At 40.3% G+C, this 17,129-nt stretch overlaps 1 non-coding gene across 1 annotated transcript; it reads right to left on the reverse strand.

Annotated features, from left to right (window-relative positions):
* Positions 1-16,614: 16,614 nt before the first annotated feature.
* Trnas-gga (transfer RNA serine (anticodon GGA)) lies at positions 16,615-16,698 on the reverse strand. Its single transcript is given in 2 exon segments — positions 16,615-16,649; positions 16,659-16,698. It is a non-coding gene; the product is annotated as a tRNA-Ser (tRNA).
* Between the last annotated feature and the right edge of the window lie 431 nt (positions 16,699-17,129).

A 17,129-nucleotide genomic window follows, 5' to 3' on the forward strand; every position in this document is an offset into this window, starting at 1 on the left:
GTTCTCCCTCGGCCGCACCCGTCATTCTTCGCATGGCCACCTGTCTCAGTTCCACTGCCGACTGCCCCTAGTTACTTCAGTATCCAGTTGTTCATTTCGTTCACTGCGCTCGCCTATTTTACATGTGTTCCAAACTCTTCTTGCACTTGGTTCTGGCTATTCAGCGTCCACGACCGGTAATTAAAAAGTATTTTATAGTAACGTAAATTACATAAAAATTACGTTGTATGTAATAGGTATGTCTTTTCAGGTAACAAAAGGACATATCAGCTCACTTCATTATATCGATGAAAAGCAGAAGACATACTTATAACAAGGCAAGTTTTATGTTATTCATATATTTTTTGGTTTCATCGACTTGATTTAGCAGCTAACTTTCAATAATTTGCTTAATGTTTACTGTAAGAAAATTCATATACAACGATTTCCGTGTGTCTTTCATATAGAAAACATTACATTTTGGAAGGGTCTAATTATTTTTAAGTTTGGTTTTTTCCAATTTGCATTACCTGCTAATTTTGCCGGCCGCGGTGGTCTAGCGGTTCTAGGCGCGCAGTCCGGAACCGCGCGACTGCTACGGTCGCAGGTTCGAATCCTGCCTCGGGCATGGATGTGCGTGATGTCCTTAGGTTAGTTAGGTTTAAGTAGTTTTAAGTTCTAGGGGACTGATGACCACAGTAGTTAAGTCCCATAGTGCTCAGAGCCATTTGAACCATTTTTTTTTTGCTAATTTGGTGTCTTTGAAAAAAAAAAAGAAAAAGAAGGAGGGTTGATGGTCATTTTGGATCAGTAGGAAAAGCGTTGCTCTCCATCTGAAAAGACATAGATTGCCATAAAATCATATTTACTTATTATCTCAAAAGCATTTGTTCAGAAGGAGCTTTCAAACCAAAAACTTTATTACTGCCAACGTAATTATTACTATTTCTGCATTAACTTTAATAATGCAACATAAAAACGTAATTTTTACTAAGTGAGTGACGCAAGTATGAGAAAACCACATTTTATTTTATGCTTTCATAATGTCTCTACGGTCGTGCGGTAGCGTTCTCGCTTCCCGCGCCCGGGTTCCCAGATTCGATTCTCGGCGGGGTCAGGGATTTTCTGTGCTTCGTGATGACTGGGTGTTGTGTGATGTCCTTAGGTTAGTTAGGTTTAAGTAGTTCTAGGGGACTGATGACCATAGATGTTAAGTCCCATAGTGCTCAGAGCCATTTGAACCATTTTTTGAAAGTCTCTAGATCGCCTACGAACTCAGAGACAACATGAAGTATATATAGGGTGTGAACGATTATTGTTTATAGCTATGTAGTGAAAGTCGAAACGAAGAATTTTATACAAGACAATTGTGCCAGAATGAGATTTTCACTCTGCAGCGGAGTGTGCGCTGATATGAAACTTCCTGGCAGATTAAAACTGTGTGCCCGAGCGAGACTCGAACTCGGGACCTTTGCCTTTCGCGGGAAAGTGCTCTACCAACTGAGCTACCGAAGCAAGACTCACGCCCGGTACTCACTGCTTTATACTGGCAGAAGTAAAGCTGTGAGTACGGGGCGTTAGTCGTGCTTCGGTAGCTCAGTTGGTAGAGCACTTGCCCGCGAAAGGCAAAGGTCCCGAGTTCGAGTCTCGGTCGGGCACACAGTTTTAATCTGCCGGGAAGTTTCAAGACAATTGTGGGCTATTAAGTTGGGAAACATCCACCAACAGGTTCACAAGACTGCATGAGCTATAGCATATGCGCGTCGCGTGAGATTTTCGTGTACTCTTCTTCCGCTCTCTACACATCGTCATCGATTGTTTTGCAATTGTTGCTTGCATTATCTTGTTATTTCTTCACTGCCTAGTTATTACATGTTTGTCTGTTTGTTGTATCTGCTTGTAAGGGGCAACACATCGTCCGTAATTGGCGAGCAGTCTGTACTCGGGGCCGATTGTCCTTGCGCCACCCTATTTTATTTCCCTGCGATCAGCCACACAAGGCTACAGTTGGCTAAGTAAGAGGTTCTGCAGAATCACAGAACAGTTTTTCATAGTAACCATATACCAAACACAAATGAACGGTGAACGAATAAAAATGAATGGTCCCCAAAAAAGAACGATCAGCAGTGAACTAGTTCCCAAGGATGTACGAGTTTGCCCATCTCTAGGACCGGTCCCCAGCAAGAATCCGCCCGCGGATTAGTGTCGATGTCCGGTGTGCCGGCCAGTCTCTAGTTGGTTTTTAAGGCGGTTTCCCATCTGCCTCGGCGAAAGCGGGCTGGTTCCCCTTATTCCGCCTCAGTTACACAACGTCGGCGATAGCTGCGCAAACACTGTCTCCACGTACGCGTACACCGTAATTACTCTTCCACGCAAACATTTGGGGTTACACTAATTTGGTATGAGACGTTCCCCGGGCGGAGGGGGTGGGGGGGGGGAGGGGAGTGATCCACAGGCGGACGAACCGCACAATAACCCTGCGTTCGGTGTGGGGTGGCGGTGAGGTGGGCGGCCTGCTGTGGCCTGTTGTGGGGTTGTGAACCTCTGAGGGCTACCGCGGGACGAAGCCTCTCCGTCGTTTCTAGGTCCCCTGTTTAAATACTCCGTACACAATACACTATAATATCAATAAAATATTCCAAGTACCTGGTTTGTTATTTGACTGTCAGTACGTAGTAGTGTTTCATTTAGTCATACTGTGAGGAGAGTAGTAAACTGGTAGTTATGTATGGTTTAGCTATATAGTTATTTATATCTATACTTACATATAAACATAAAACCTCAAAAAATCGCTTACGACTTTCGTATTATTATGGTTCCTCTATTTAGACTAAATATTTTTGTATAGTTAATTGTTAATATCACTTTAAGCGCGCGGTAAGTCAACAGTTGGAATGCTCCTTTATAGTTTATTTTTTGGTTTTACATAACACCCATAGCTTTTCCATCCATATGCACTGTTACTTCAAGCAAATACCAACTTCTTACATAAAAACTGAATAACCCATTGGTTTTGGAGAGTCGAAATCGTAGTGCATCATCTTTTAGACTTAGGTTTTCGGATAAATGGTATATCTCTGACTTTTGCTCAGCAAATTAATTCAAATCCATTTCAAAGCTAGATACTTCTTATGAAATGGTAAGGGAACTGTCAAAATTATTTTAATCTGTCAATGTAAAATTAATCTCATAAAAATATACTTACTTATGTCCGTTTACCAAATTAAACTACTTACGCTATCTTTTTCTCTCTGAAATTTTCATCACTGAAGCAAATATACAATTAGTGTCAAGTCAGTAATATGGCATTACAGTTTTTTTAAAAGCGCGTGTTACGACAAATAAATATCGCAACCTGAAAAGAACAGTGGCACAATTAAAAAAATGCAGTACTTGAGAAAACTGCACTAAAAGAATTCCATAAAACTTATACTGAAATAGTAAAAACGTCCCTCACATTTCAAGTAAGTAATTTTGTCAATAAATTCCATTTTAGTCTATACAACAGTAATACGAGGGTTGTTTTTTAAGTAAGGGCCGTTCGCGCGTATAGTCCCGTACTTCTCACGGACGCCGCAACAAGCCATCGCGCCACTTGCCGGCATCCTTCCCGTTCACACTGATGCAAGTTGCAGCTCTGTAGCTGACGTGTACGCATCGCTGTGTTACTTTATAATGTTTTGTTCTCGGTGGGTACCCAGACTCCTCACAGAGGACCGCAAAGGGAAGAGATTTGCCACTTCATTGGACTTTTTTATTCGTTACGAGGAAGAAGGGGATGACATGTTGAGTCAAATTGTCACTGGAGATGAAACATGGGTATCCCATATCACTCCCGAAAGCAAGCGACAATCGATGGAATGGCGACACACAACCTCACCCGTCAAAGCCAAACAGACGCTGTCAAAGCGCAAGATTATGGCAACTGTCTTCTGGGACCGGCGCGGTGTTTTGGTAGTGGACTTTATGCCACGAGGAACGACAATCAACTCAGATGCCTACTGTGCAACTCTAAAGAAGCTCCGCAGAGCAATTCAAAACAAAAGGCGCGGCATGCTGACAAAAGGAGTTTTACTCCTGCTCGATAACGCTAGGCCTCACACCTCTCAAAAGACTCGGGATTTGATTGATTCTTTTGGCTGGGAAGTTCTGGACCATGCACCATACAGCCCCGACCTTGCTCCTAGCGATTTTAACCTTTTCCGGTACCTGAAACACCATCTTGGCGGACAGCGCTTCAATGACGACGATGAAGTGAAAGAGGCCGTGAACTCTTGGCTGTCGGAGCAGGCGGCCGAATTCTTTGAAGAGGAAATTAAACACTTAGTTGTACGGTATGACAAGTGCTTAAATAAACAAGGCAACTATGTTGAAAAATAGGTAAAAGTGTGTAGAATCAGAAAATAAAAGTTTTTTTACAAAAGTATTTGTATCTCGTATGGACGAGTAGTTCTGTTCTAGGTAATTTTGAGGAATTAATATGTAATTATTAATAAATTATTTGAGCTGTGTCACGTTTCTTGATTTTCTAAAAGCTATTTTGTTATTATTATGGCTCTTCAAATAATACTTCCACCACTTTTCCGCCCAGAATATTCTATTCTTTTTCTGTGGTATAAAAGCACATTCGGAACTAGATGAGGCAAAATTAGTATAGAAGTTAAAATGAAGAATGAAAAACAAGTTTAAACGAACATCGTTACCACATCTCTTAACAATAGTTTCATTGCCTCTGTATGTCTATCTTTTCAGACATAGGCTGTGCGATACAGGATGTCAAATAAAACACCTTTCAGCCACCTAGTTTCCAAACTAGTAGTAAATCGCCGAAACCAGTAGGAAAATAAAATAAGTTTGGAAAGAAGATGGCTGAAAGGTGTTTAATTTGACATTCATGGTTTCATTGTGTTCATTGGCCGTCGGGATTCTATTCGGCGGCCAGCTGAGGCGCAGTATACATTCTTTGCCGCTTGGTAAGGTGTTGACTGACAACACTTTCCACAAAATCGTCTGCGGCTACAATTTCTCCACTCCCCCCTCCTCTCTCTCTCTCGCTTTGTGTGTGTGTGTGTGTGTGTGTGTGTCTCCTCCTCTATCTCTTCAAGACGTAATAGATAACGACTGACAAGAAGTGGTACATAGTTTACAAGAAGTGTATTGTAGCCATGTATCTGGCTGCAGATCATTCCGTAATGAGTTGAGGCGATTCCTTGCTACATGATGTCCACCATAACACATTTTGGCTCATTAAAGACTTGCATCTCACATCTTGAATTATTGATTGATTTATTCCATTTTCAGTCTTCCTCTACAGTTTTTACCCTCTACAGCTCCCTGTATAACACGGAAGTTATTGCCAGATGTCTTAAAACATGTCCTATAGTCCTGCCCCTCCTCTCGTAGGCGTTTCTCATGGTTACTGTGGGAAACCTTATTTCCTACTTTGTCTGTCCACCTAGTTTTGAATGTTTTCCTGAAGCACCAAACGTCAAACGTATCGATTCACTTCTGTTCCGTATTCCCACAGTCCATGTTCCATTACCATACCATTTTAGGCTCCAAACGTTATACTCAGAAACTTTTTCCTCGGATTATCGTCAATATTCGATACTAACAAATTTTTGTTGCCCAGGAATTCCCTCTCTGCCCGCTGTAAAAAACTTTATGTACTCCTTGCTTAGTTCGTCATGTGTAATTTCGTTCCGAAGGTATCAGAATTCGTTAACTTTGTCTACTGAGTGATCACCAGTTTTGATGCTAAGCTTCCCGCTCTCTTCATTTCTACTACTTCTCAATACCTTCATCTATCTTCGGTTTACTTTGTATCCATAATCTGTGCTCACAATAGTGTTCATTCCATTGCACACTTCATGTAATCCTTGTTCGTTTCCACTGAGGGTAGAAATGTCATCCGAAAGTTTTATCAATGATACTCTTTCATCCTAAATTTTAATTTCACTCCTGAAACTTCCGTTTATTTCAGTCATTGCTCCTTCGATGTATAGGTTCAACACTAAAGGGAAAACCACGTTTCTGCTTTACATTCCTTCTAATACGGGTACTGTATTCTTGGTCTTCCAGTCTTATTCTTCCTTCTTGATTCTAATAAAATTGAGTTCTACCCGTCTTTCTGTAGAGCTTACTCCCATTTTTTCTAATAATTTGAGAAAATCTGTCACAACTTTAAATTGTTGAACGCTTTATACAGTTCAACAAATCTTAGGAACGTGTCTTGATTTTTCCTCAGTCTTGCACCCATTGTAAACCATAACAAGAGAACCGCCTCTCTGGTGCGTTTACCTTTCCTAAAGCTAGACTGATCATCATCGAAGAGACCCTCAAATTTCTTTTCTATTCTCTTGTATATTATTCTTGTTAGTTATTTTGGGGCATGAGCTGTTCAGCTTACTGTGAGGCAGTTCTTGCATTTATCTGCTCCTTCTATCTTCGGAACTGTGTGGATGATTTTTTCCGGCAGCCTGATGTTATGTTGCCAGTCTCATAAAATCTACACAACTACTTGAGTAGGCGTTGTTTGTTACTTCCCTCAAAAATTATAGTCAGGTATACTGGTGGTATTCAATGCAATAAAAGAAGTAAGGAACTAGGTGAAAATTAGAGTTGAAGAGGAGTCAGGAGAGAACCACGAAGGAACTAAAATTAAGAGGAAACCAGGAACAAATTAAAAGAAATAACTGACAATCGAAAAGAAACTGCGAAGGAACAGAAGAAAGAACTTAAAACAGGAGTAGAACAACAGACAGAAAGGCATTCCAAAACCTTGATCGAGATGGAAGTTCATCCTCAAAAGGCGATGGATGTACATGAGAAAAGGCAGAAAGAAGTAGTTCTACAGGTAGGAACATTTCGTAAGGGAAGTATATGTGTCACCGGCGAAGTGTCAAATCAAAGCATTGTATAAAACGTCTAGCCAACATACAGACAGCAGAGAAGTTTTTGGCAAGGTGTTAATTTAATTTTAATTTAATACTTTTTCTATGAAATGTATAAAATGCCTAGGTATTTTATGAAACCTGAATTGGAAACAGACAAAGTATAGAATTACCTTAAAATAACATGTTAATACCAAAAATTTATGTGTAACCCAATGGTTAATAGAGCCAGCTGACACCGGGCTCACGTTGCAAGGCCTTTATTACATTGCCAGCAGTGTAACGGGCCGAGCAGCTGTAATTTCTTCTTAAACGTTTCTTCATCTCTCTTAATCAGTGGCATGGCACGTTATATACTATTGGAAACCTGAGATATTGGTCTATCTGATGGTGCATAATACACTGGATTTCTTTCGCTATTTTGCGAGCTATAAGCAATCGTTTTGAGTTTTTGTTAGTTTTCCCCTCCTCCCTCAACCCCATAAAGAAAACGCCCTACAGAAACTATGCTTTATGCAAAACACGGAAGATGGGAGGTGATACAAGATATGAGTGTGAGAAATGTCTTGTGCTGTTGCACATGTCTATATCTCTTCAGATACATGACACCAACAAAAACTTCTAAAACAGTGTTACCTTCACTCCTCATAATTTTAAGAAATAGTGAAGAGTGATTTATAAAGGTTTCGTACCAAATATTGTATAATTTTGACAAAAGGATGTACGAAAAATTATGCTGAATTTCGTAAATTTAAATAGTAAATATATGGTCAAGTATGGAGATAAATATATCTATGTCAATTGGTTTACGAAAGTTAAATTTAAAGATGAGATTACTCACAACTTAGTGACTTTGAAAACGATTTGTCTCACTGGGTTCATATGTTTGTATGAAATGCTCTATATCATGGCGAACTATATTAAAATATCTAGTAAGTAATACCTCTACCATCGTATTTGTCTCACCATGTCATTTAGAAGAATGGATTTCATAAAATATATTAAATAACTCGGGGACGTTGCGCAAGACACGGAAACATATTTTCCTCTAATGCTGATAGAGGTGTAATTTTAAAAATGAAATATGTACGTAAACTGTGCTATTAAACAAAGTGGCATCTTAGAACGATGCACGTAGGCTGCTCAAGACGATACCTTCTAATGCTGAACATTGAAAGGCGCAGTCTGCCAAACACCTCTACGCTGTTAAGAGTGCTGTGTTTCTGTTGTCACGTAAGAGAATCAATTGCAATTCCTGCTCACCAGGGTGCAAACCAGCGCCTCCAATATTCTGCCCTGATCATTGAGTGACTGTGCATTACCACGACTACACAGATTTTAAGAATAAACTCCATAAGAACCCTCCAGAATAAAATGACAAGGAATTCTTGAAATAAAAACATTAACCACTGGTATAAAAAGATTACTTATTGCACTAAAAGGTAACAACCTACGTAAAATTAAATTTTGACAAACATATAAGACAATTGAAAAGCCTACAGTAAATTTTTTCCGGAAAACTAACAACTCTTAGCTGACAAATTGAAAAGGGAAAACAAATTACTAACGCTCCCCAAGAAAATTTATTACGGCTAACGCAAACAAACCTGACTTAAATCGCAGAGATATAATATTCAATAAGGGGAGCCTACATATCCCACGGAAGGACCTTTCCCTAGCTTTACTGAAACACCACGAACATCCACCTCTTTTCTGCCCATCGCAATGCTCCAACGAGTCTACATGTGCTGCGTGTGGGCAGCGCCGGACGGCAGCTCGCTGACCTCCTCTGGAAGTACTGCAGGTGCGTCCAGAATCAACCAGTTCCGCACACACAGCCCGAATGTAAACTTGCCTCCACCACACCTGGAGACTGAGCTCGTTCCTAGCAAGCTGCAGAAAGAGCGCCGTTCTTGGAAGGAAGGAAGATTGTGTTTAACGTCCCATCGACATCAAGGTCATCAGAGACTGAACGCATTCTAAGTTTTATCACGTATGGGGAAGAAAATCAGCCATGCCCTTTCAAAGGAGCCATCCGGCCACTTACCTGGAGCGATTTAGGGAAATCCACTAAACCTAAATCTGGATGGCCTGATGCGGTTTTGAATCAATGCCATTCTTACCAGCGTGCAAAGTGTTTCTCCCCTGGCGACCCACAATACTCGTGCCAAAACTGGAAACTATCATGCCATAGAACGGTGCGTACAGAATGCACCAATGACGCAATTATTCTGTTTCTGGCAAGATCCGGCTCACTTCCTACGCACTACCCTTAGCCAATGCGAATCGCGTCCGCTTCGCTGGCGCTAGTTTCAGTCCAGTACTCCTGAAGTGACGAGGCCTCCGAACAATCAACTCTGAAACCCCTCTCTTTGGAGCGAACGCAGCCAGACGGGGGCTACCATTGTGTCGCCCGGCGAAGCATCCCCACTTTCCGCGAAGCGGTCTAAGCTATCCTCTACACGAGGTCTGAAAGCGGGCCGTAGTGGTAGGCACCAATGAGCCCAGGTTGCAGAAAATTCGTCACTCTGACTAATGAGTATTATGATCATTGCATTCACTAACTAAGCTCGTAATGATTAATCCTGTGTGGTTTGATTATCGATGAAATTATAATATAGCCATACTGCCTTGGACTAACACAGATATTCTATGATAACCGGATAAAGATTCGTAAGTTATTATCAGAAAAGTGATATACGTTAATGGGCGGCTGTTGAATAAAAATCATCTCATTCACAATCCTCGGGTTGGGCTAAAATTAATATGCCTGTAATGTCTTATGCCAGTGTTTATCATTATAACGTGGACAAGCACCAACAAAAGCTTTTGAAAACCTTCCAGAACAATCAAAAAGGAAATGGCACGGATGCAGGGGATTGATAACCGCTAACCAAGAGCGTACCACAACTAACCGACATTCATTACGCATGTGCCACTCAGCGAGATAGATGGTAACCAAGATTCACATTTTGCTGCTGATTATGACTGAAGGAGAGGGCTGCATGTCGTTATATTTTCTGAGACTAGATAATCTTCACGAACATGGTAGTCTTGTGTCAAACAAAATCAAATGATTTATGACTAACCAATAAACAACATTCATTCCATCTATAGGTTAAGAAAAAGAAACAATTGGACTTTTTATCCAAAAAGGTTCTACATCTTCCTGCGTTCAATTTTAAGGGACGAGATAATTATCCAAAACCACCATCCCGAAAATTCTGAAAATATTTTGGTGAATCACATACATACCAGACTTACACAACGTTCTACCAGAAATGAATATACGAAACAATGTTTAGAAGTGTTCAGTCACTCTAACTACTCCTCATATGTCTATAAAACTGCAAACAAAAGGAATGGACACAATCAAACATAAGTGTACATAAGAATGTTTAGCACAAAGAACAACGTCAGAAACTAACGCAGCAGATTTCACTGAAATTGTGAAAATCTGAATGTGACATTTTGTATACAATGCAATATTTAACAGTGAAAATATAAAAAAGTGAATTCAGAGGTAATAAATATCAACTTAAAAAAATTATCTAGTAGATGTTTAACATTTTTGTTAAAATTGTATAGAATACATAACATCTTCGGTAGTGCCAACGTTAATATTTAAAGTAATAAGTTTTTAAAATGTTAAACATTTTAAAATTTTTCAACATGCATGTTTGAATAGTTAAATTTTTAATTACGTCAAAAATGACACTGCATCGAGAAAAATATGCTTGGTTAGAAATTGTTTTCTTACGAATAATTAATTTCGAATTTGACATTTATGCACGTGAACACTGATCTGAATGACGTAAATATAAACCTTTAAGTAATATAGATTACGCGTAACCCTACGTATTCTCTTTAGAAAATCAGTTGCTGGTTCATGAACTACGTTCTCCATGCCCTCCTCTCCTAACACTTCTGCAGTAATCGACGTGTCTGACATCAAACGCAGGCACAGCTTTAAACACAACACTAGTCACAAACAGAATCAAGAGAAACTGACAGTTGGAGGCTGGGGTTGATCGCCTGGACCAAGATATCTCGATGGCTACTAATCTCTAGCGGTCGGCGTGACATGCTCTCGAACGGAAACTTTGGCAGACCAATTGGTCTAGACGCCCTTGTATGCCCTAGGTGACCATTTTGTGACTGTAGCATGCTCAGTGTTGGCATGACACTGATAATTTACTGTCGACTTTCTTCTATGACTTGTAAACTGATTTGAGTAACGGTGCTCAGCTTAGGTGAGAGTGATATAAGAGTTAGCGTTGGAGTAGCTGATTGCCATCCAGAAATATCTGGAGAAATTCAACCGTCTACATCTACAAATACATGGCTACTCTGGAAAACACACATGTGTGCCTGACAGAGGGTTCATCGAATCCCCTTCACAGTAATCACCTGTGGGAGAATTGAAGACCTATATCTCTCCGTACGAGCTCTGATTTCTCTTACTTTATTATGATGATCGTTTCTCCCTATGTATGTCGGCATAAAAGAAATATTTTCACACTCGGAGGAGAAAGCTGATGATTGAATTTCTGTGAGAAAATTCCGTCGCAACGAGAAAAGCCTTTGTTTTAATGATTTCCACCTCACATCCACTATAGTGTGCGTGTCATTCTCTCCTCTATTTTTTCATAATTTGAAACGTGCTGCCCTTCATTGAACTTTCTTGATGTACTCCGTTAATTCTACCTGGTAAGGACCCCACAGTTCACCAAAAGAGGACGGACAAGTTTATTGTAGGCAGTCGCTTTAGTACGTCTGTTGTATCTTCTAAGTGTTCTGCCAATAAAGAGCGGTCTTTGGTTCGTGTCCCCGACAACATTTTTAACTTTCCAATTTAAAGTGTTCGTAATTGGAACACCCAGGTATTTAGCTGAATTTAAGGTCTTTAGATCTGATTGATTAATCGTGTAAGCGAAGTTTAAAGGACTCCTTTCAGTACTCATGTGGATGACTTCTCACTTTTCGTTGTTTAGGGTCATTTGCCAATTTTCGTTCCGTCTAGATATGTTACGTAAATCGTTTTGCGGTTGGTTATTATCTTCTGATGACTTTACTAAACGATAAGCATCATCTGCAAACAATATCCTAATAGAACTACCCAGACTGTCTATTAAACCGTTTATATAAATAAGCAACAATAGAGGGCCTATAACACTTGGGAAGCCAGAAATCACTTCTGCTTTACTCGATGACTTTCCGTCAGTTGCTACGGGCTGTGACCTCTCTGACAGGAAATCACTAACCCAGTTGCATAACTGAGACGATATGATATAAGCACACAATTTAATTAACAACCGCTTGTGAGGTACGGTGTCGAAAGCCTTTTGAAAATATATAAATACAGAATCAATCTGAAATGCTTTCTTGATAGCACTCAATACTTCCTGTAAGTAAAGAGATAGTTGTGTTTTGCAAGAACGATGTTTTTTAAATTCTTGTGTGTAATTCATAATGTTAGAACACAGTATATGTTCCAAAGTCCTGCTCGTACATAGGTGTGTTAACGTTAATGTTATGGGCCTGTAATTTAGTGGATTACTACTATTACATTTCTTGAATTTTAGAGTGACCTGTGTAGCTTTGCAGTTTTTGGGTACGGATCTTTCGTCGAGAGAGCGTATTTACATTATTGTTAAGTATGGAGCTGTTTCATCAGCACTCTCTGAAAGGAACCTGATTAGTACAAAATCTGGACCAGAATATTTGTTTGTATTACGTGATCTAAGATGCTTACCACTCCGAGGATACCTGCTTTTAAGTTACGTTTGCAGCTGTTCTGGATTCGAGTTCTAGAATATTTACTTCGTCTTCTTTGGTGAAGGAATATCGAAAGACTGTATTTAGTAACGCTTCTTTAGTTGCACTGTCTTCCCCCATGAACCATGGACCTTGCCGTTGGTGGGGAGGCTTGCGTGCCTCAGCGATACAGATGGCCGTACCGTAGGTGCAACCACAACGGAGGGGTATCTGTTGAGAGGCCAGACAAACATGTGGTTCCTGAAGAGGGGCAGCAGCCTTTTCAGTAGTTGCAGGGGCAACAGTCTGGATGTTTGACTGATCTGGCCTTGTAACACTAACCAAAACGGCCTTGCTGTGCTGGTACTGCGAACGGCTGAAAGCAAGGGGAAACTACAGCCGTAATTTTTTCCCGAGGACATGCAGCTTTACTGTATGATTAAATGATGATGGCGTCCTCTTGGGTAAAATATTCCGGAGGTAAAATAGTCCCCCATTCGGATCTCCGGGCGGGGACTACTCAAGAGGACGTCATTATCAGGAGAAAGAAAACTGGCGTTCTACGGATCGGAGCGTGGAATGTCAGATCCCTTAATCGGGCAGGTAGGTTAGAAAATTTAAAAAGGGAAATGGATAGGTTAAAGTTAGATATAGTGGGAATTAGTGAAGTTCGGTGGCAGGAGGAACAAGACTTTTGGTCAGGTGATTACAGGGTTATAAATACAAAATCAAATAGCGGTAATGCAGGAGTAGGTTTAATAATGAATAAAAAAATAGGAGTGCGGGTTAGCTACTACAAACAGCATAGTGAACGCATTATTGTGGCCAAGATAGACACAAAGCCCATGCCTACTACAGTAGTACAAGTTTATATGCCAACTAGCTCTGCAGATGACGAAGAAATTGATGAAATGTATGACGAGATAAAAGAAATTATTCAGGTAGTGAAGGGAGACGAAAATTTAATAGTCATGGGTGACTGGAATTCGTCAGTAGGAAAAGGGAGAGAAGGAAACATAGTAGGTGAATATGGAGTGGGGGGAAGAAATGAAAGAGGAAGCCGCCTTGTAGAATTTTGCACAGAGCGTAACTTAATCATAGCTAACACTTGGTTCAAGAATCATAAAAGAAGGTTGTATACCTGGAAGAATCCTGGAGATACTAATAGGTATCAGATAGATTATATAATGGTAAGACAGAGATTTAGGAACCAGGTTTTAAATTGTAAGACATTTCCAGGGGCAGATGTGGTTCTGACCACAATCTATTGGTTATGAACTGCAGATTGAAACTGAAGAAACTGCAAAAAGGTGGGAATTTAAGGAGATGGGACCTGGATAAACTGAAAGAACCAAAGGTTGTAGAGAGTTTCAGTGAGAGCATAACGGAACAATTGACAGGAATGGGGGAAAGAAATACAGTAGAAGAAGAATGGGTAGCTCTGAGGGATGAAGTAATGAAGGCAGCAGAGGATCAAGTAGGTAAAAAGACGAGGGCTAATAGAAATCCTTGGGTAACAGAAGAAATATTGAATTTAATTGATGAAAGGAGAAAATATAAAAATGCAGTAAATGAAGCATGCAAAAGGGAATACAAACGTCTCAAAAATGAGATCGACAGGAAGTGCAAAATGGCTAAGCAGGGATGGCTAGAGGACAAATGTAAGGATGTAGAGGCTTGTCTCACTAGGGGTAAGATATATACTGCCTACAGGAAAATTAAAGAGACCTTTAGAGAGAAGAGAACCATTTGTATGAATATCAAGAGCTCAGATGGCAACCCAGTTCTAAGCAAAGAAGGGAAGGCAGAAAGGTGGAAGGAGTATATAGAAGGTTTATACAAGGGCGATGTACTTGAGGACAATATTATGGAAAGGGAAGAGGATGTAGATGAAGATGAAACGGGAGATAAGATACTGCGTGAAGAGTTTGACAGAGCACTGAAAGACCTGAGTCGAAACAAGGCCCCGGGAGTAGACAACATTCCATTAGAACTACTGATGGCCTTGGGAGAGCCAGTCATGACAAAACTCTACCATCTGGTGAGCAAGATGTATGAGACAGGCGAAATACCCACAGACTTCAAGAAGAATATAATAATTCCAATACCAAAGAAAGCAGGTGTTGACAGATGTGAAAATTACCGAACTATCAGTTTAATAAGTCACAGCTGCAAAATACTAACGCGAATTCTTTACAGACGAATGGAAAAACTGGTAGAAGCGGACCTCGGGGAAGATCAGTTTGGATTCCGTAGAAATGTTGGAACACGTGAGGCAATACTAACCTTACGACTTATCTTAGAAGAAAGATTAAGAAAAGGCAAACCTACGTTTCTAGCATTTGTAGACTTAGAGAAAGCTTTTGTTAATGTTGACTGGAATACTCTCTTTCAAATTCTGAAGGTGGCAGGGGTAAAATACAGGGAGCGAAACGCTATTTACAATTTGTACAGAAACCAGATGGCAGTTATAAGAGTCGAGGGGCATGAAAGGGCAGCAGTGGTTGGGAAAGGAGTGAGACAGGGTTGTAGCCTCTCCCCGATGTTATTCAATCTGTATATTGAGCAAGCAGTAAAGGAAACAAAAGAAAAATTCGGAGTAGGTATTAAAATTCATGGAAAAGAAGTAAAAACTTTGAGGTTCGCCGATGACATTGTAATTCTGTCAGAGACAGCAAAGGACTTGGAAGAGCAGTTGAACGGAATGGACAGTGTCTTGAAAGGAGGATATAAGATGAACATCAACAAAAGGAAAACGAGGATAATGGAATGTAGTCAGATTAAATCGGGTGATGCTGATGGGATTAGATTAGGAAATGAGACACTTAAAGCAGTAAAGGAGTTTTGCTATTTAGGGAGTAAAATAACTGATAATGGTCGAAGTAGAGAGGATATAAAATGTAGACTGGCAATGGCAAGGAAATCGTTTCTGAAGAAGAGAAATTTGTTAACATCGAGTATAGATTTAAGTGTCAGGAAGTCGTTTCTGAAAGTATTTGTATGGAGTGTAGCCATGTATGGAAGTGAAACATGGACGATAACCAGTTTGGACAAGAAGAGAATAGAAGCTTTCGAAATGTGGTGCTACAGAAGAATGCTGAAGATAAGGTGGGTAGATCACGTAACTAATGAGGAGGTACTGAATAGGATTGGGGAGAAGAGAAGTTTGTGGCACAACTTGACTAGAAGAAGGGATCGGTTGGTAGGACATGTTTTGAGGCATCAAGGGATCACAAATTTAGCATTGGAGGGCAGCGTGGAGGGTAAAAATCGTAGAGGGAGACCAAGAGATCAATACACTAAGCAGATTCAGAAGGATGTAGGTTGCAGTAGGTACTGGGAGATGAAGAAGCTTGCACAGGATAGAGTAGCATGGAGAGCTGCATCAAACCAGTCTCAGGACTGAAGACCACAACAACAACAACAACAGTTGCACTGTCATCGACATTATTTCCACTGTTATCGTGCAGAGAAGCCATCGATTGTCTTCTCGCTAACAAACGTTACATACGACCTGAATCTCTTTTGGTTTACTGCAAGATTTGGAGGCAAAGTTTCGTTGTGGAAACAATTACAAGCATTTCGCATTCAAGTCCGCGTTAAATTTCGATCTTGTGTATAAGATAGTCAATCTTGTGAGTTTTGCGTTCGTTTAAATATGACAGTCTTTTTTCGTTATTTCTGCAACAGCGTGCTGACCTGTTTTGTGTACCATGTGTGATCAGCTCCGACATCTGGTAATTTATTTGATATAAAACTTTCAGCTGCTTCCGATACTATTTCACTGATTTCAATCCACATCTGATCACCATTTACATTATTAATTGGGAAGCAGTGGATATTTTCCCAAATGTAGACATCGCGCGAATCAAAAAAATGGTTCAAATGGCTCTGAGCACTATGGGACTTAACTTCTGAGGTCATCAGTCCCCTAGAACTTAGAACTACTTAAACCTAACTAACCTAAGGACATCACACACATCCATGCCCGAGGCAGGATTCGAACCTGCGACCGCAGCGGTCGCGCGGTTCCAGGCTGAAGCGCCTAGAACCGCTCGGCCACCCAGGCCGGCCATCAAGCGAATCAATTTTTTGCGTTTTTGAATAGGTATATTATTAGTTGATTTTTGGTGGATTTGGGGGTTCCAGTATTCACTTCGCTATGACAACACTGTGTTCACTAATCCATGAGTCCGTTTTAGTGCTCGTTATTAGCTTAGAATTACTTGTTGCTAAGAAATCAGGTGTATTTTCGCAACAGTTTACTACTCGAGTGGGTTCATGAACTAACTGCTCGCAATAATTTTGAGATAATTAAATTAGAACAATTTTGGTGATGTTTAATGCGTACCTCCAGATTTAAAAGATGTATTTTCGCCAACGTATAGAGAGTAAATAGAAGTCACCAACAACTATAATTGTATGAATCCGTTACGTGTTTGAAATAAGACTGAAGCTTTATTTGGACCTTTCAGCAGTTGCACAATGAATATTACTTTA

Source organism: Schistocerca nitens, chromosome 1 (genome assembly GCF_023898315.1).
Source record: "Schistocerca nitens isolate TAMUIC-IGC-003100 chromosome 1, iqSchNite1.1, whole genome shotgun sequence".
NCBI classification, from domain to species: Eukaryota; Metazoa; Arthropoda; class Insecta; order Orthoptera; family Acrididae; genus Schistocerca; species Schistocerca nitens.